Consider the following 20,055-nt stretch of genomic DNA (forward strand, 5'->3'; position numbering starts at 1 on the left):
TTGGAATGATATTCTGAAAGATTCCCTTAAATGCCTGCCTCTGCATCTGGATTGACTCTTACAACCTAGTTTGCCAATTCTCTTCAGCCAGTTCTGCTTACAAGCCTTCATAATTACCATTGTTTAACTTTTAAAAATTAGCCTTAAGAATGGAAAATTCAATCATATTGTGATCACTGCAATTCTGGTCTCTTTCCTATTGGAAGGATGTTGTGAAACTTGAAAGGGTTCAGAAAAGATTTACAAAGATGTTGCCAGGGTTGGAGGATTTGAGCTATAGGGAGAGGCTGAATAGGCTGGGGCTGTTTTCCCTGGAACGTCGGAGAGTGAGGGGTGACCTTATAGAGGGGCATGGATAGGATAAATAGACAAGGTCTTTTCCCTCGGGTGGGGGAGTCCAGAACCTGAGGGCATAGGTTTAGGGTGAGAGGGGAAAGATATAAAAGAGACCTAAGGGGCAACCTTTTCACACAGAGGGTGGTGCATGTATGGAATGACCTACCAGAGGAAGTGGTGGAGGCTGGTACAATTACAATATTTAAAAGACATTTGGATGGCTACATGAATAGGAAGGATTCAAAAGGATATGGGACAAGTGCTGGCAAATAGAACTAGATTGGGTTAGGACATCTGGTTGGCATGGATGAGTTTGATTGAAGGATCTGTTTCTGTGCTGTATATCACTATGATTCTATGACTCTATGATTGCAACCAAGAGGTGACATCACTCAGAGATTGTTCAGTAATTCTATCTAGTTCTGAATGCCAGATTTAGGATAAACTATTTCCTGGTTGGTTCCAAAATGCGCTGTTCTAAGAACCAGCCCTGAAAACATTCTATGAACCCCTTATCTAGGCTACCTCTGAAGCTTCCAGTCAATACGCTAATTAAAATCTTCCATGATTATCACAATGCTTTTCTGACAAAACCCCATCATTTCTTCCACTGTACTTCACCCTTGTGTGTGGTTCCTGTTGGGCTCTGTATGTCACTGCCAAAAGTGACTTCTTGCCTTTATCATTTCTCATCTTGACCCAAACTGTTGCTGTATCCTGGTATCCTGAACTTAGAGCTTCCATCTCTATTGTGCCAATACCATCATTAATTCACAAAGCTATCCCTCCACCTTTTCATAGATTCCTGTCAGTCCCAAATGTTCTGTACCCCTAAATATTCAGGTGCCATCCAAGTCATCTTGTGGAGCTTTACTTTGGAGGTTTTGTGGTGAGTTGCTGAATTTGACAGGGAGTGCCACAGCATCCACAAAGGGAGGACACAGGACTTTGTAACTGGTCCACACTCAGGCTGCAACAGGGGTATGTGTTAGCAGTGACAGTGGGACTACAGCATGGCAGGAAGGTGGAGCAGAGTCTGTGGATGGAGCATGTTCTTTGCAGTATCCCCTGCCTCCATGGAGCCACACTCCATTCCATCTTACAGTAACAGAAGATTGCTTGGGAGGTCAGCATGCATCCAGCATCTTGGGTGAGTGACCATCAATGCTCTTCTCATAGACACTTGATTGAGATGCTCATTTGAGTCCTCTGCAACAGAGCTCATCTCTGAACTCATTCTCAGGTTAGCTTTCTCCTTGGCCTGGCTTTAGCCTACTCCTGCCTGGTGACTCTTTTTTTGTTGATCTGAACTTGATAATTATGCTTATGAAACTGTATTGCCAATAGTGGCTGCAAATGTCAGAACAAAGGCGAGGATCACTTTATGAATGATGTTGCTCTCTCTTCCTACTTGGCAGTTGGGAATGTTTGCATATTTGAAAGCAAGGAATCAGGAGGGGATAAAGACAGAAAGTGCTGGTTGGAGAGAAGGGGTTGTGAATGGAAACAAGAATCTGTGGTCACAACTGCAGCACAGTGCACTCTTCATACCAAATAAACCAAAGGCCTGTGCTAGCAATGAACTCATGCCTCCACAAGGGAGTCAGGGAAGTGAATTATGAATTCAACAACTAGCAATTGAAATGGTAGTCTCATACATCACAGTAATGAAATGTGTCATGGATTGTTGCAAAAACCCATCAGGTTTGCTATTATTTTTCAGATTGAAAATGTTACCCAGACAAAAATGAGTACTGCAGATGCTGGAAACCAGAGTTTAGATTAGAGTGGTGCTGGAAAAGCACAGCAGGTCAGGCAGCATCCGAGGAGCAGGAAAATCGACATTTCAGGCACGTTTATCTCTCCACCCTGGAGGCTCCCTGCCTACATTCCTGATGAAGGGCTTTTGCCCTAAACGTTGATTTTCCTGCTCCTTGGATGCTGCCTGACCTGTTGTGCTTTTCCAGCACCACTCTAATCTGAGAATGTTACCCAGCTATCCAGATTGACCAACACATACCCACAATCTCAGCAATGTGGTGTGACGATACTGTGGCTTTAAGAGGTTATTTTGTCCTGGGTGTTTTTTGAAGAGAGATTTTAAGGCAGAAGTGTTTGTTAAGTTTAGATTGTGCAGAGCAGACTAGCAGAACCACCAGAGTTAACTGCTTGTGAGGCCTTGGCTTTTTTTAATGTTGGAACAATAGAAGCAGTCTGAGTGGGTAGGGTCAAGAACAGAGGTTTTTGGTTTAGCTTTCAGCAGTTACTGTTGGGCTCTTGAAGAAGTGAAAACTATTCTTCTCTCTCTCAGTTATAATCAAAAACTGGGGGTTCTCTGCCTGTTCCAGGCATTGCATGTGAAATAATCTGAATCTGCCTTCTGCCAAGGGTGTAGTTATGGGATGTTACTATATTAGAACAATTAATTAGTAAGGGTTACTGTATGTATTATGCCGTTAAATTTTCCAGCTAGTGAGAGAAAGTGAGGACTGCAGATGCTGGGGATCAGAGTCAAAAAGTGTGGTGTTGGAAAAGCACAGCAGGTCAGGCAGCATCTGAGAAGCTGGAGAGTTGATGTTTCAGGCATAAGCCATTCATCAGAAAAGCACATTCCTGATGAAGGACTTGTGCCTGAAACGTCGATTCTCCTGCTCCTCGGATGCTGCCTGACCTGCTGTGCTTTTCCAGCTACACCATTTTCAACTGTTAACTTTTCCAATTGAGTTAAATTAGTCCAATTCTTTCTTTCTTTCACGAGAGAAGATGCTTTGCTTTAAATCTAGTAGTTTGACCAATTAAATTGCATGTGGAATGCAAGACCTTACATTTACCTTTAAAATAAGAAAATAAGAAAGATCTTGACCATCTTCTGAATATTTTCAGGAGGTTTGGTCTGTTCCATCACAATGGCTATCCGCCCACTCAAGTAACCTTGCAAGCTATTCAGTCGTATCAAACCACAACACAAAATAAAGCACTGTGCATGTACCTGTGCGTCAAAATGATGACTCACTTCTGCATTGTCAAGCTAATTAAAGGTGGAAAATAAATGTTGGTCTTGTCAGCAATACACACATTGCAAGAATAAATTATTTTAAAAAGATCTCCATGTCCTCTGTCACAGCTGCCTTTATGACACTGAGAGACAACTCCTCCGTTCGTCTCAGGAGATAGAGTCATAGGGTCATAGAGATGTACAGCATGGAAACAGACCCTTCGATCCAACCTGTCCATGCCGACCAGATATCCCAACCCAATCTAGTCCCACCTGCCAGCACCCGGCCCATATCCCTCCAAACCCTTCCTATTCATATACCCATCCAAATGCCTCTTAAATGTTGCAATTGTACCAGCCTCCACCACATCCTCTGGCAGCTCATTCCATGCACGTACCACCCTCTGCGTGAAAACATTGGCCTTTAGGTCTCTTTAATACCTTTCCCCTCTCACCCTAAACCTATGCCCTCTAGTTCTGGACTCCCCAACCCCAGGGAAAAGACTTTGCCTATTTATCCTATCCATGCCCCTCATAATTTTGTAAACCTCTATAAAGTCACCCCTCAGCCTCCAACGTTCCAGGGAAAAAAGTCCCAGCCTGTTCAGCCTCTCCCTGTAGCTCAGATCCTCAAATCCTGGCAACATCCTTGTAAATCTTTTCTGAACCCTTTCAAGTTTCACAACATCTTTCCGATAGGAAGGAGACCAGAATTGCATACAATATTCCAACAGTGGCCTAATCAATGTCCTGTACAGCTGCAACATGACCTCCCAACCCCTGTACTCAATACTCTGACCAATAAAGGAAAGCCTACCAAATGCCTTCTTCACTATCCTATCTACGTGCGACTCCACTTTCAAGGAGCTATGAACCTGCACTCCAAGGTCTCTTTGTTCAGCAACACTCCCTAGGACCTTACCATTAAGTGTATAAGTCCTGCTAAGATTTGCTTTCCCAAAATGCAGCACCTCACATTTAGCTGAATTAAACTCCATCTGCCACTTCTCAGCCCATTGGCCCATCTGGTCAAGATCCTGTTGTAATCAGAGGTAACCCTCTTCGCTGTCCACTACACCTCCGATTTTGGTGTCATCTGCAAACTTATTAACTGTACCTCTTATGCTCGCATCCAAATCATTTATGTAAATGACAAAACGTAGAGGGCCCAGCACCGATCCTTGTGGCACTCCACTGGTCACAGGCCTCCAGTCTGAAAAACAACCCTCCACCACCACCTTCTGTCTTCTATCTTTGAGCCAGTTCTGTATCCAAATGGCGAGTTCTCCCTGTATTCTAGCCTTGCTAATCAGTCTCCCATGGGGAACCTTGTTGAACGCCTTACTGAAGTCCACAGAGATCACATCTACTGCTCTACCTTCATTAAGCTTCTTTGTTACTTCAACAAAAAACTCAAACAAGTTTGTGAGACATGATTTCCCACACACAAGGCCATGTTGACTATCCCGAATCAGTCCTTGCCTTTCCAAATACATGTACATCCTGTCCCTCAGGATTTCCTCCAATGACGTGCCCACCACCGAGGTCTGGCTCACTGCTCTATAGTTCCCTGGCTTGTCCTTACCACCCTTCTTAAACAGTGGCACCATGTTTGCCAACCTCCAGTCTTCCGGCACTTCACCTATGTCTATCAATGATACAAATATCTCAGCAAGAGGCCCAGCAATCACTTCTCTAGCTTCCCACAGAGTTCTCTGGTACACCTGATCAGGTCCTGGGGATTTATCCACTTTTAACCGTTTCAAGACATCCAGCACTTCCTCCTCTGTAATCTGGACATTTTGCAAGATGTCACCATCTATTTCCTTACAGTCTATATCTTCCATATCCTTTTCCACAATAAATACTGATGCAAAATATTCATTTAGTATCTCCCCCATTTTTTGTGGCTCGACACAAAGGTCGCCTTGCTGCACTTTGAGGGACCCTATTATCTCCCTAGTTACCCTTTTGTCCTTAATATATTTGTAAAAACCCTTTGGATTCTCCTTAATTCTATTTGCCAAAGCTATCTCATGTCCCCATTTTGCCCTCCTGATTTCCCTCTTAAGTATTCTCGTACTTTTTTTATACTCTTCTAAGGGTTCACTCGATCTGTCCTGTCTATACCTGACATATGCTTCCTTCTTTTTCTTAACCAAACCCTCAATTTCTTTAGTCATCCAGCATTCCCTATACCTACCAGCCTTCCCTTTCACCCTGACAGGAACATACTTTCTCTGGATTCTTGTTATCTCATTTCTGAAGGCTTCCCATTTTCCAGCCGTCCCTTTACCTGCGAACATCTGCCTCCAATCAGCTTTTGAAAGTTCTTGCCTAATACCGTCAAAATTGGCCTTTCTCCAATTTAGAACTTCAACTTTTAGATCTGGTCTATCCTTTTCCAACACTATTTTAAAACAAATAGAATTATGGTCGCTGGCCCCAAATTGCTCCCCCACTGACACCTCAGTCACCTGCCCTGCCTTATTTCCCAAGAGTAGGTCAAGTTTTGCGCCTTCTCTCGTAGGTATATCCACATACTGAATCAAAAAATTGTCTTGTACACACTTAAGAAATCCCTCTGTATCTAAATCTTTACATAATTACTTCTGTTCTGCTCCCAGGTGCCACTTTGCTCTGCTGGAGAGAGGTCGGAGTATCAGTATTTATGGCTTTTAAATGATAAAATAGCAATTAATTGTCATGTGTATTTTTACAAAAAAAATACAACCAAACATTTTATAAGTTGTCATACCATGGCATCTAATTTAATGAAAGAGTTCAGAAGAAAGAAAAATTAAAAAAGTAAAAGTTCATCACAGATCAATTTATAACTCATGGATTCTGGGTAGACTGGAAAACCAGGCTGAAAATGCAATGCAGGGCTGGGCCCGGCTGAGACTGCTCTGCCCCACCAAGATGAGGCCTCCTCGCTGGGCTACTGAAAAACTCAGAAACCGCCTCTGAAGTAAGAAAGTGATTTCTGCACCCGGAGTAGACTTTCAAATTGGACAGCTGGAATACCTGGAAGCTGCCAAAACAGTCCTCCACAATAGGGTGAAGCCTCCACATCGGGACAAGAAAGCCACTCCAGGCCAGGACCACCACACAGGGAGACAGCCTCACTGGGAGACGGCCAGATCTGGAGACCGCCCCAATGGGAGACAGTCACACAGGGATATAGCCACACTGGGATACAGACACACAGAGAGTCAGCCACAGTGGGAGACTGTGATACAGGGAGATAGCCACACAGGGACACAGTCCTACTGGGAGACAGCCACACTGGGAGACGGCCACACAGGGAGACGGCCACACAGGGAGACGGCCACACAGGGAGACGGCCACACAGGGAGACAGCCACACCGGGAGACAGCCACACTGGGAGACGGCCACACTGGGAGACAGCTACACTGGGAGATGGCCACACTGGGAGACGGCCACACCGGGAGACGGCCACACTGGGAGCCGGCCACACTGGGAGATGGCCGCACTGGGAGATGGCCACACTGGGAGACAGCTAAACTGGGAGATAGCCACACAGGGAGACGGCCACACTGGGAGACGGCTACACTGGGAGACAGCTACACTGGGAGACAGCTAAACTGGGAGATAGCCACACAGGGAGACGGCCACACTGGGAGACGGCCACACTGGGAGACAGCCACACAGGGAGCTGGCCACACAGGGAGACGGCCACACAGGGAGACGGCCACACAGGGAGACAGCTCACTGGGAGATGGCCACACTGGGAGATGGCCACACTGGGTGATGGCTATATAGGAAAACAGCCACACTTGGAGACAGCCACACTGGGAGACAGCTACACTGGGAGACAGCCACACTGGGAGACAGCTACACTGGGAGACAGCCACACTGGGAGACAGCCACACTGGGAGACGGCCACACTGGGAGACGGCCACACTGGGAGACCACACGACTGGGTGATGGCATACCAGAACACCACGCCACTAGGAGACAGCCACTTGGGGAGAAGGCCACACAGAAGAGATGGCCACACTGGGAGATGACCAAACCTGGAGACCGGCCCACCAAGCCCGTACCACAATTCTGGGCTGTAGAATCTACCTCATCACTGGGCCTGGGCCTGAAGAAGAAGCCTTCTATCGAAGTACCACAATAAATGGAAACAAAGCAAAAAAAGCAAAAAAAGAGAAAAACAAATAAAGCAGATGGAGGAACCCTGACCTGAGGAGCCGCCGCCATCTTGAAAAAATCTGAATAATGGAAGCTATGGGGATGCAGTGAGACATGTGAATGTTAGGCTAACGTGTGGGTGGGCAAGGTGAATGACTCTGATCTTAGGTACAAAGCCTCAGTATCAGGAAATGCTGACAGTAAGTGCTAGGGGTGGAGTGCAGTGAACAGTGAGAGGTAGATAAGATGGATTGTGTGAAGATTCATGCACTGATTTTGACCATCTTTTCTTCTCTGGGTGTGGGCTGTGGGGTTCCTGGTCACCTGTGGGACCTTGGCTTCACTCCACCTCAGCCACCTCCACCCCTAATGTTCCAGTGCTCCTTCCTTCAGCCTGGAATCCTACCCCACTCCATTTTCCATGTTTTACATTCTAGAAGCACCTTTTGGTGCAGTGTGCCTTTAAGACAGATAACATAAATTAGGAAGGGCTGGTGGTAACTTATATGCTCTCAGCTCAGTAGTTTGCTTCTCTGCTGAACACAGGGGCAGCTGACAACACAAAGAGGATCCCAGCATTGAGGAAACTGCTCACCCCAGGCTACAATCAAGATAATGAAGTATGAACACTAAATCTACGTGCAGCCCATCATAATTGAACCAACATGTAGTGGTATTGAATCATGACCTCATTCCTTAAGTAGCAGGCCCACTCATCTTGAGTAAAGCAGCTCCAGTTCTGCAGAAGTATCCATTTTTACTAGTTTTCTCCGTTCTCAAACCTGAATCGCACAATTAAAAGATTTTGGCACAAGACCAATCTTACATAATTAATTTAAGATAACAAAGAGGTGCTTCACCCAAGTGAAGCTGAGTTACTTTATTTCACAGAACCCACAAACACTTCACTCTGTTACAACCATTTCTGCAGTCTACAATATAATCAATTCTGAACACAAGGTCCTAAAATCTCAATGTCATATGACCAAAGCTACATAAGACTTGGCTAGGCCACATGTATGAGTATTGATTTCAATTCTGGTTGCCACCTTACAAGAAGGGTGTGGAGGCTTTGGAAAAGGTGCAGAAGAGGTTTCATAGCATCCTTAGCGTGTGGAAGCAGGCCATTTGACCCATCGAGTCCACAACAACTTTCCAAATAGCATCCCACCCTAGTCCCGTAGCTGTGCACTCCCCATGGCTAACACACCTAGCCTGCACATCCCTGGAGATTATGGGGCAATTTAGCATGGCCAACACAAGTAACATGTACATCTATGGACTGTTGGAGGAAACCTGAGCACTTGGAGGGAACCCACACAGACAGAGATAAAATGTGCAAACTCCACACAGGTATTCACCTGAGGGTGGAATTGAACCCAATTCCCTGGCACTGTGAGGCAACAGTGCCAGCCACTGAGCCACCAGGTTTACCAGGATGGTACCTGGATCAGAGGGTCTGAACTATAAGGAGAAGCTAGAAAAACTCAGGTTGTTTTCTCAGAAGCAACAGAGGCTGAGAGGAGACTTGATAGAAGTCTATAAAATTACGAGATGCAGTGAAAGGGTAGGCAGTCAGAATCCTCTTCCCAGAGGTGAAATATCTAAAATTAGGGGGCATGCATTTAAGGTGAGAGGGGTAAGTTCAAGGGAGATGTGAGGGGCAAGATTTTTACGCAGAGAATGGTAGGAGTCTGGAACGTGCTGCCAGGGGAAGTGGTGGAGGGCAGATATTAAAAGGGCTCTTAAGGAACTTTTAGATAAGCACATAAATATGCCAAGAAGTGGAGGGATATGGACCAAGGGCAGGCAGAAGGGATTAATTTAATTTGATGTCATGTTCAGCACAACATCGTGGGCTGAAGGGCAAATTCCTGTGCTGTACTGTTCTAATTCTGAACACAAGGTCTTAAAATCTCAATGTAACGTGACTGAAGTTCTGCCTCCCAGCCTGCAATCATCTTTCTCAAAGCTATTTGACCAAAATACCATCCCTCACTGTTTTCCATTCCTGGGTGGGAATGCCAAGAAACAATCGCCTGAAGATTTTAAATGAACAAGTCTGAATGTTTCAACTGAAGGTCTGAACAAAATCCATTAACCTGAACTGAAGTGCTGTGCGTGAAGCATCTTTCCATAAATGACTTCATCTGATTCTAATAAAACTCTTACAGCAATTCATGCTCTGAAAACTCATTCCCTGGATAGCTCAACTCAATACTGTGTAGGTTTCATTAAAACTAGAGAAAGTTCTTCCATAGAAAAATAATCTGATTTCCTGAAGTGTGACACAGAAATATATTTCTTTAATGAAAATCATATTAACATAATTACATTTACTAAAGATTGGAATTGTAGACTATCAATTACCTGTATGGGTTTGATTTACACTCCAGAGAATTGATTACATAATCCAAGTTGACACTCCAAGCTGTACTGAAAGTGTGCTCTACCATAGGAGGTGCAATTATTTGGATGAAACATTAAATCAAGACCTTCATCTGACCTTGTCTGCAAAAGTTTCCATGGCATATCCTAAGAACATGAAGTTCACCCAATGGCCCTGAGGAATATTTCTCCTGTAATCAACATCAGAGTATAAAACAAATGTAATCTTGTGAAAAGCTACATGAACTAAATACTAGTCAGACTGTTCCTGGAATACTGTGAATGGGTTTCTGAGTCCCTTATCCAAAGAATGATAAACTGGCATTGGAGGCAGTCCAGAGAACATTCATTGGGTTGATTCTGGATATGGAGGGATATTCTTATGAGAAGACATTGAGTAGGTTGGGCCTGTAATCATTGCAGTTTAGTAAAATGAGAGGAGATCTTACTGAAACATACAAAAGTTTTAGGGACTTGACAGAGTAGGTGCAGAAAGATAATTTCTCCTTGTGTAGAGTCTAGGCCCAACAGGCATGGTTTCAGAATTAGGGACTGCTCATTTAAGACAAAAATGAGGAGCAATTTCTTCTCTCAGAGGCTAGTGAATTTGCGGAATTCTTCATCACAGAGGGCTGTCAAAGCTGAGCCACTAAGCGTGCCCAAGACTGAGACTGACATTGAATCTGTAAGGGATTTCATGGTTGTAGGGAAGAAGTAGGAAGGTGGAGATGAGGATTATCAGATCAGAGATGATCTCATTGAATGACGATGCAGAATCAATGGGCTGAATGATCTACACCTGTTCCTTTAACTGGTAGCTTGATGGTTTAGATTTAGATTAGATTACATTACAGTGTGGAAACAGGCCCTTCGGCCCAACAAGTCCACACCGACCCGCCGAAGCGAAACCCACCCATACCCCTACATTTACCCCATTACCTAACACTACGGGCAATTTAGCATGGCCAATTCACCTGACCCTGCACATCTTTTGGACTGTGGGAGGAAACCGGAGCACCCGGAGGAAACCCACGCAGACACGGGGAGAACGTGCAAACTCCACACAGTCAGTCGCCTGAGGCGGGAATTGAACCCGGGTCTCAGGCGCTGTGAGGCAGCAGTGCTAACTGCTGTGCCACCGTGCCGCCCACTGATGGTGTTATGATTTTCAGCATCAGTGCTGTTGGTTAAAAATAATAGACAATCTGATCATTGTCACATTGCAGCTTGTGGCAGCTTGCTGTGCACAAATGGGTTCCTTACAGAGGTGACTCCACTTCAGAGTAATTGACTGGAAACTAATTTATTTCTGGAATAGTGGTGCTGGAAGAGCACAGCAGTTCAGGCAGCATCCAAGGAGCTTCGAAATCGACGTTTCGGGCAAAAGCCCTTCATCAGGTGTAAGGTTGTGAAAGGCATGCCATTTTGTTAAGAAATTAGAGAATTGTCAACAAAAAAGTGTCCTGAGTACAGAATAAGTGCAACAGAACAATTTTAACAATGGTTAAGAATCGAAACATCTAATTTTAGCCTCCAGAGAGAAGGGATAAATGGAATGTATGCACTTCCTCTATGTTTTGAACGTAAAGGTACAACTGTACATCAATTCAGCATATTGCACAGTGTGCAATCTTTGATTAACAAAGTAAAAAAATTACAAACAGTTTTGTGTTTATAATTTGTTCTTGCAAATCACCATGATACCAAGAATCATAGCAGGAGTTCCTGTCATAACATCTGTGGAATTCAAATTCAACATTACATTAATTTGAATGTGCAATTTGATAGTACAGTATTTCAATTTGGGAGCTCATGAAATAAGTTGCTTTCAGACTATGAATTATAGTCAGTAATCTGAATCATTAGCTTCCATGTGAATACGTGAAATAAAAACAATGTTATAATCTGTTTCCACGCTGTACAAGTCCACGACTCTGCCTTTCATGACCCAATGTTCTTCACCACCAATTCAATGCCTTTAAACTGTAGCCTGTTGTAACAAAGTGAACTACAACAGCCAATTTACATACAACAAGATCCTGCAAACAGAACTGAGATAAATGACGAGATAATTAAATGTTTTCTGGTCAATTATCTCTCAACTAACACAAAGACGGAAGGAGAAGCCTCTGCAAAGACACTTGAGTGCAAATTAATTCACAAAAAAAGTGACCATCTCCCATGGTGCATGCAAATCCTGAACCTCTCTACTACACCTACTAGCAGATCTGCCCAAAATATCGTCTGTCAAGCCAGTTCTGCTCTACCTCTATGTATCATTTGTTATGGACCAGACCAAACCCCCTCAAAACATATTAAAAAGATAGTCCAGACTTTATTTTATCTTAACTTTATTTTTTTTTAAAGGAAAGTGGAAGGCATTGTGTTTCAGATGCAATTTGATGGTTCAAACTACCAGGCTTGAAACAAAACACACTTTATTTATACACTATAACTAAAATACAGACAAAATAAAAATAAAAGAATTGGCTATACTGTAACTCTATCAAAATGCTCAGTGAAATAATATATATATTAACTGCTACTAATTAACTGTTCCAATATGTAACATCCCATAAACACATCCTTGGCAAAGGCAAATTCAGTAAAATAGATTTCCTCATATGCAATTCTAGCAGCAGAAAGAGAACCCCAGCTTTTAGCTGTGACGAAGAGGGGAATAAAAGCTTCTACATCCAGCTCAAGACTCTATCAACTGCTATCGAAAGCTAAACTAAACAACTGTGGAAGTTTGATCCCACCCATTCAGGCTGCTTCTATTGTTCGAACTTTAAAAAACCCAAGGTCTCACAAGCTGTTTCCTTTATCAGCTTAAATGCATATTGTTCGTCACTTCTGTCCCAAGCTATCTTCATAAAAAAAGATTCCATAAAGCTATAACATCGTCATAGATCTGACTAAGAACAGAATCACTGAGTCAAAATGCCACCAAACCAGTCCCTTCAGAGATACTGTTGTAAGTAACCAATTTCTAAATTCTTTACAATCTCATTTTCTCATCTGTAAATATTTCCTCAACTTTTATCCCTTTCCAGGTGAGATTTAAATGCATAAGGAGAATTGATATCTCCTTGATCCTGTGTGGAGCAGTCTCAAAGGGCTGAATCTACTTTTCCTCCTCCTACTTTCTATTTTCTCTGATCTAGCTGACATGCTTTTGTCCAACTTTCCACTGGTCCATTTCCAATCTGTCACTTTCCCATGTCCATTCATGGCCAACATGACCAGATGGGCCAATAGGCTGAGAAGTGGTAGACTGAGTTTAATTCAGATAAATGCGAGGTGCTGTATTTTTGGAAAGCAAATCTTAACAGGACTTATACACTTAATGGTAAGGTCTTAGGGAGTCATAGAGTCATAGAGATGTACAGCATGGAAACAGATGCTTCGGTCCAACCCGTCCATGCCGACCAGATATCCCAACCCAATCGAGTCCCACCTGCCATCATCCGGCCCATATCCCTCCAAACCCTTCCTATTCATATACCCATCCAAATGCCTCTTAAATGTTGCAATTGTACCAGCCTCCACCACTTCCTCTGGCAGCTCATTCCATACACGTACCACCCTCTGCATGAAAAAGTTACCCCTTAGGACTCTTTTCTATCTTTCCCATCTCAGCCTAAACCTATGTCCTCTAGTTCTGGACTCCCCGACCCCAGGGAAAAGACTTTGTCTATTTATCCTATCCAACGCCCCTAATAATTTTGTAAACCTCTATAATGTCACCCCTCAGCCTCCGACGCCACAGGGAAAACAGCCCCTGCCTGTTCAGCCTCTCCCTGTAGCTCAAATCCTCCAACCCTGGCAACATCCTTGTAAATCTTTTCTGAACCCTTTCAAGTTTCACAACATCTTTCCAATAGGAAGGAGACCAGAATTGCAAGCAATATTCCAACAGTGGCCTAACCAATGTCCTGTACAGCTGCAACATGACCTCCCAACTCCTGTACTCAATACTCTGACCAATAAAGGAAAGCATACCAAACGCCTTCTTCACTATCCTATCTACCTGCAATTCCACTTTCAAGGAGCTATGAACCTGCACTCCAAGGTCTCTTTGTTCAGCAACACTCCCTAGGACCTTACCATTAAGTGTGTAAGTCCTGCTAAGATTTGCTTTCCCAAAATGCAGCACCTTGCATTTATCTGACTTAAACTCCATCTGCCACTTCTTAGCCCACTGGCCCATCTGGTCCAGATTCTGTTGTAATCTGAGGTAACCCTCTTCGCTGTAACTACACCTCCAATTTTGGTGTCATCTCCAAACTTACTATCTGTATCTCTTATGCTTACATCCAAATCATTTATGTAAATGACAAAAAGTAGAGGGCCCAGCACCGATCCTTGTGGCAACTCCACTGGTCACAGGCCTCCAGTCTGAAAAACAACACTCCACCACCAATCTCTGTCTTCTACCTTTGAGCCAGTTCTGTATCCAAATGGCTAGTTCTCCCTGTATTCCATGAGATCTAACCTTGCTAATCAGTCTCCCATGGGAAACCTTGCCGAACGAATACTGAAGTCCATATAGATTACATCTACTGCTCTGCCCTCATCAATCTTCTTTGTTATTTCTTCAAAAAACTCAATCAAGTTTGTGAGACATGATTTCCCATGTACAAGGCCATGTTGACTATCCCGAATCAGTCCTTGCCTTTCCAAATACACGTACATCCTGTCCCTCAGGATTCCTTCCAACAACTTGCCCACCACTGAGGTCAGGCTCATTGGTCTATAGTTCCCTGGCTTGTCTTTACCGCCCTTCTTAAACAGTGACATCACGGTTGTAAACCTCCAGTCTTCTGGCTCCTCACCTGTGACTATTGATGATACAAATGTCTCAGCAAGAGGCCCAGCAATCACTTCTCTAGCTTCCCACAGAATTCTTGGGTACACCTGAACAGTCCTAGGGATTTATCCACCTTTAACCATTTCAAGACATCCAGCACTTCCTCCTCTGTAATCTGGACTTATTGCAAGATGTCACCATCTATTTCCCTACAGTCTCTATCTTCCATATCCTTTTCCACAGTAAATACTGATGCAAAATATTCATTTAGTATCTACCCCATTTTTTGTGGCTCCACACAATGGCTGCCTTGCTGATCTTTGAGGTGCCCTATTCTCTCCCTAGTTAGCCTTTTGTCCTTAATGTATTTGTATAAAACCCTTTGGATTCTCCTTAATTCTATTTGCCAAAGCCATCTCATGTCCCCGTTTTTCCCTCCTGATTTCCCTCTTAAGTATACTCATACTTTCTTTATACTCTTCTAAGGATTCACTCGATCTATCCTGCCTGTACCTGACATATGCTTCCTTCTTTTTCTTAACCAAACCCTCAATTTCTTTAGTCATCCAGCATTCCCTATACCTGCCAGCCTTCCCTTTCACCCTGACAGGAATATACTTTCTCTGGATTCTTGTTATCTCATTTCTGAAGGCTTCCCATTTTCCAGCCATCCCTTTACCTGTGAACATCTGCCTCCAATCAGCTTTTGAAAGTTCTTGCCTAATACCGTCAAAATTGGCCTTTCTCCAATTTAGAACTTCAACTTTTAGATCTGGTCTATCCTTTTCCATCACTATTTTAAAACGGAGAGAATTATGGTCGCTGGCCCCAAATTGCTCCCCCACTGACACCTCAGTCACCTGTCCTGCCTTCTTTTCCAAGAGTAGGTCAAGTTTTGCACCTTCTCTAGTAGGTACATCCACATATTGAAATCAGAAAATTGTCTTGTACACACTTAAGAAATTCCTCTCCATCTAAACCTTTAACACTATGGCAGTCCCAGTTTATGTTTGGAAAGTTAAAATCCCGTACCATAACTACCCTATTATTCTTATAGATAGCTGAGATCTCCTTACAAGTTTGTTTCTCAATTTCCCTCTGACTATTGGGGCGTGTATAATACAATCCCAATAAGGTGATCATCCCTTTCTTATTTCTCAGTTCCACCCAAATAACTTCCCTGGATGTATTTCCGGGAATATCCTCCCTCAGCACAGCTGTAATTCTATCCCTTATCAAAAATGCCACTCCCCCTCCTCCCTTTCTATTCTTCCCGTAGCATTTGTATCCTGGAGCATTAAGCTGCCAGTCCTGCCCATCTCTGAGCCATGTTTCCGTAATTGCTATGATATCCCAGTCCCATGTTCCTAACCATGCCCTGAATTAATCTGCCTTCCCTGTTCGGCCCCTTGCATTGAAATAAATGCAGTTTAATTTATTAGTCCTACCTTGTCCCTGCCTGCCCTGACTGTTTGACTCAATTCTGTTCTCAGCTGTACCCATCTCAGATCGATCTCTTTCCTCACTATCTCCGTGGGTCCCACCCCCCCACCTTACTAGTTTAAATCCTCCCAAGCAGTTCTCGCAAATTTCCCTGCCAGTATATTAGTCCCCTTCCAATTTAGGTGCAATCCATCCTTCTTGTACAGGTCACTTCTACCCCAAAAGAGATTCCATTGATCCAAAAATGTGAATCCTTCTCCCATACACCTGCTCCTCACCCATGCATTCATCTGCTCTGTCCTACTATTCCTGCCCTCACTCGCTCGTAGCACTGGGAGTAATCCAGATATTACTACCCTTGAGGACCTCCTTTTTAAATTTCTGCCTTACTCTCTGTAACCTCCCTTCAGAATCTCAACCTTTTCCCTTCCAATGTTGTTGGTTCCAATGTGGACAATGACCTCCTGCTGGCCCCTCTCCCCCTTGGGAACATTCTGCACCCTCTCTTAGACATCCTTGATCCTGGCACCAGGGAAACAACGCACCATTCTGCTTTTTCTCTGCTGGCCACAGAAACGTCTATCTGTACCTTTGACTACAGAATCCCCTAATACAATTGATCTCTTGGAAGCCAATGTACCCCTCGTTGCATTAGAGCCAGTCTCAATATCAGAAACTTGGCTGTTTGTGCTACATTCCCCTGAGAATCCATCACCCCCTACATTTTCCAAAACAGCATACCTGTTTGAAATGGGTATATCCACAAAAGACTCCTGCTCTAGCTGCCTACCTCTCTTACCCTTCCTGGAGTTAACCCATCTATGCGACTGTATATGAGACTTTCCCCCCTTCCTATAACTGTCATTCATCACATACTGTTGCTGTAGCAAATTCCTCATCGTTTCTATCTGTCTCTCTAATCGATCCACTCGATCTGATAAGATTCGCATCCAACAGCATTTATGGCAGATATAATCCGCAGTAACCCTTAAACTCTCTTTAAACTCCCACATCTGACAAGAAGTACATATCACTGCAAAGGCCATTTTTACTCCTTCGCAATCTGAAGATCCAGAAATTAACACCGTCTTATTCCTCTACAAACACTGTCCCAGGTTAAATTAATAGCTATGGCTTATATTTTAAGTTTAATCAAGAGACTTATCTCCAAAAACATATAATCAAGAAAGAATCCACTATACTCACTATGCAGCCATTTTCTTGGACAGACTTAACACAACAATTAACTTATCTGATTATGTGCTGTGAACTTCGCCCAACAGTTCCTCCAAGATGAGTTGTGAATTTCACTGTTTGTTAATTTCCCCAGATGCACTCCGATGTCCAGCGAAGGCGATAACTGTGCAGTCTCTCTCTCTCTCTCTGTCTCTCCTGCACTGTCCTCACCATGTGCTTCCGTTGACTGCTCTTCTCCCTTTTAAACTGCTGTTGTCTTGATTTTTTTTCCAAAGTTCCAAAACAATGCAACAGCATATAAAACAGTAATTGCTCTTCCTGGAATTCGAGGAAATCACCTCCAACACCTAAAATACCTCAAAAAAAGGAGCAGCTCTTTTACCCAGAATTTTTTCCCATCCTCCATCTTGATTTACCTAGAATCCAGTGTTGCTGAACAAAGAGACCTTGGATTACAGGTTCATAGCTCCTTGAAAGTGGAGTCGCAAGTAGATAGGATAGTGAAGAAGGTGTTTGGTATGTTTTGTTTTATTGGTCAGAGTATTGAGTACAGGAGTTGGGAGGTCGTGTCATGGCTGTACAGGACATTGGTTAGGCCACTGTTGGAATACTGCATGGAATTCTGGTCTCCTTCCTATCGGAAAGATGTTGCAAAACTTGAAAGGGTTGAGAAAATATTTACAAGGATGTTGCCAGGGCTGGAGGATTTGAGCTGTAGGGAGAGGCTGAACAGGCAGGGGCTTTTTTCCCTGGAGCATCGGAGGTTGAGCAGTGACCATATAGAGGTTTACAAAATTATGAGGGGCATGGATAGGATAAATAGACAAAGGCTTTTCCCTGGGTTTGGGGGAGTCCAGAACTAGAGGGCATAGGTTTAGTGTGATAGGGGAAAGATATAAAAGAGATCTGAGGGGCAACATTTTCACACAGAGGGTGGTATGAGGGTGGTCCTATTATTCATTATGTAATCCCCTGCCTTGTTAGGCCTTCCAAAATGCATCTCTTCACAATTTTCAGGATTGGCCATGGTAAATTGCTCCATAGTGTCCTGGGATGTGCAGGCTAGGTGGACTAACCATGGTAAATGTTGAGTTATGAAATAGGAAGGGGTGGCTGGGTCTGGGTGGGATGGTCTTCACGGGTTGGTGCAGACCTGATGGAGCAAATGGCTTCTATCCGCACTCTCGGGATTCTATGATTCTAATTTCAATGAAATAAAATTTTTCACTGTTCAGCCCATCTGACCAAACCATCGATATCATCCAGTGGTCTAAGGCTTTCCTCACCGCTATTTACCACACCAGCAATTTTCATGACATCTGCAAACCTACTGATTATACCAGCTAGGTTCATGTCTAGACCATTTATGTACACAACAAATTGCAAATGGTCCAAACCCATTAGACTTTGGCTTCCAACCACAAACACCCTTTGACCCATTACCCTTTGCCAATTTTGGATCCAATTTGAAAATTGCTTTGGATACCATGAGTTCTCAGTTTCTTAAATAGTCCGCCATGCAAGAACTTATTAAAAGGCTTACTGAAGACCATTAGACTATGTCAACTACACTTCCATCATCTACACACCTTATTCATGACCAACCTAAAATTCAATTAAATTTGTTTGATATTATCTCTTCCTTATGAATCCATGCAGTCCATCCTTGATTACTTCTTGTCTCTGCAAGCAGAAATTAATTTTGTCCATCAGAATTTTTGCGGAAGTTTTTAGTAGTTCCTTGATTTAGACTCACTTGCATGCAGTTTTCCTGTTTATCTCTACCCGCCCTTGTTGAATAATCGTACCACATTAGCTGCCATCCAGTCCTCTGGTATCCATCCTGTGGTCAGAGAGGATTTGCATTTTAATGATAGAGGCTCTACAATTTCCTCCCTTCCCTTCCACGACATTCGTTTCATCTGAGCCTGTTGAAACCATTCATACCTCCTTTCTCACAATGCCAACGCATTCAAATATATCACAGACACCCCCACCTTGATTTCCAGATCCACATCATTCTTCTCTATTCTGAATACTGATGTGAAGTACTAATTCACGGACACACATATACACAGACACACACACAGACACCCACACACACCCTTACAGACACACACACTCCCACACTCACACATGCACCCCCTCACAGACTTAAGACACTCTACACTCACTACACATACACACATACACTTTCTCACACTCATAACCCCCAACCCAGACAGACAAACACACATACAAAGACCCACATGCACACATATATTTTGTGGGGTGAATTTGTACTTGCAGAGTTATATTGTACTTTGCTGAAAAACTGCATGCATTCATGTAGAACTCTGAGGTCAAAAACTGCATGAATTCATGTAAAACTCCGTTATCTCACTTTTTAGATTAGAATCAATCTAAACATCGTGGCATAGACTGAGAACACAGGGGGCTAACAACTTCAACATATTGTCGAGCTATCACCATTGTTAACAGCTAACTTGAGAATGCAACTTTTTAAAAAAAGGTTTTGTGATTTACACATGAAAGAAGTGAAACTATCATGGTATTCAAACAGATGAAAGACTTAACAGACAACCAATTTTTCAATGTATAATTTCAGTTACATCACACTGTAAATTTTTGCTATAAATTCTGTGTGTTAGGATTGAGTCCTCCACTATCACCTGATGAAGGAGCAACACTCCGAAAGCTAGTGTGCTTCCAATTAAACCTG

The sequence above is a fragment of the Chiloscyllium plagiosum genome, chromosome 1, assembly GCF_004010195.1.
Source record: "Chiloscyllium plagiosum isolate BGI_BamShark_2017 chromosome 1, ASM401019v2, whole genome shotgun sequence".
Taxonomy (NCBI): domain Eukaryota; kingdom Metazoa; phylum Chordata; class Chondrichthyes; order Orectolobiformes; family Hemiscylliidae; genus Chiloscyllium; species Chiloscyllium plagiosum.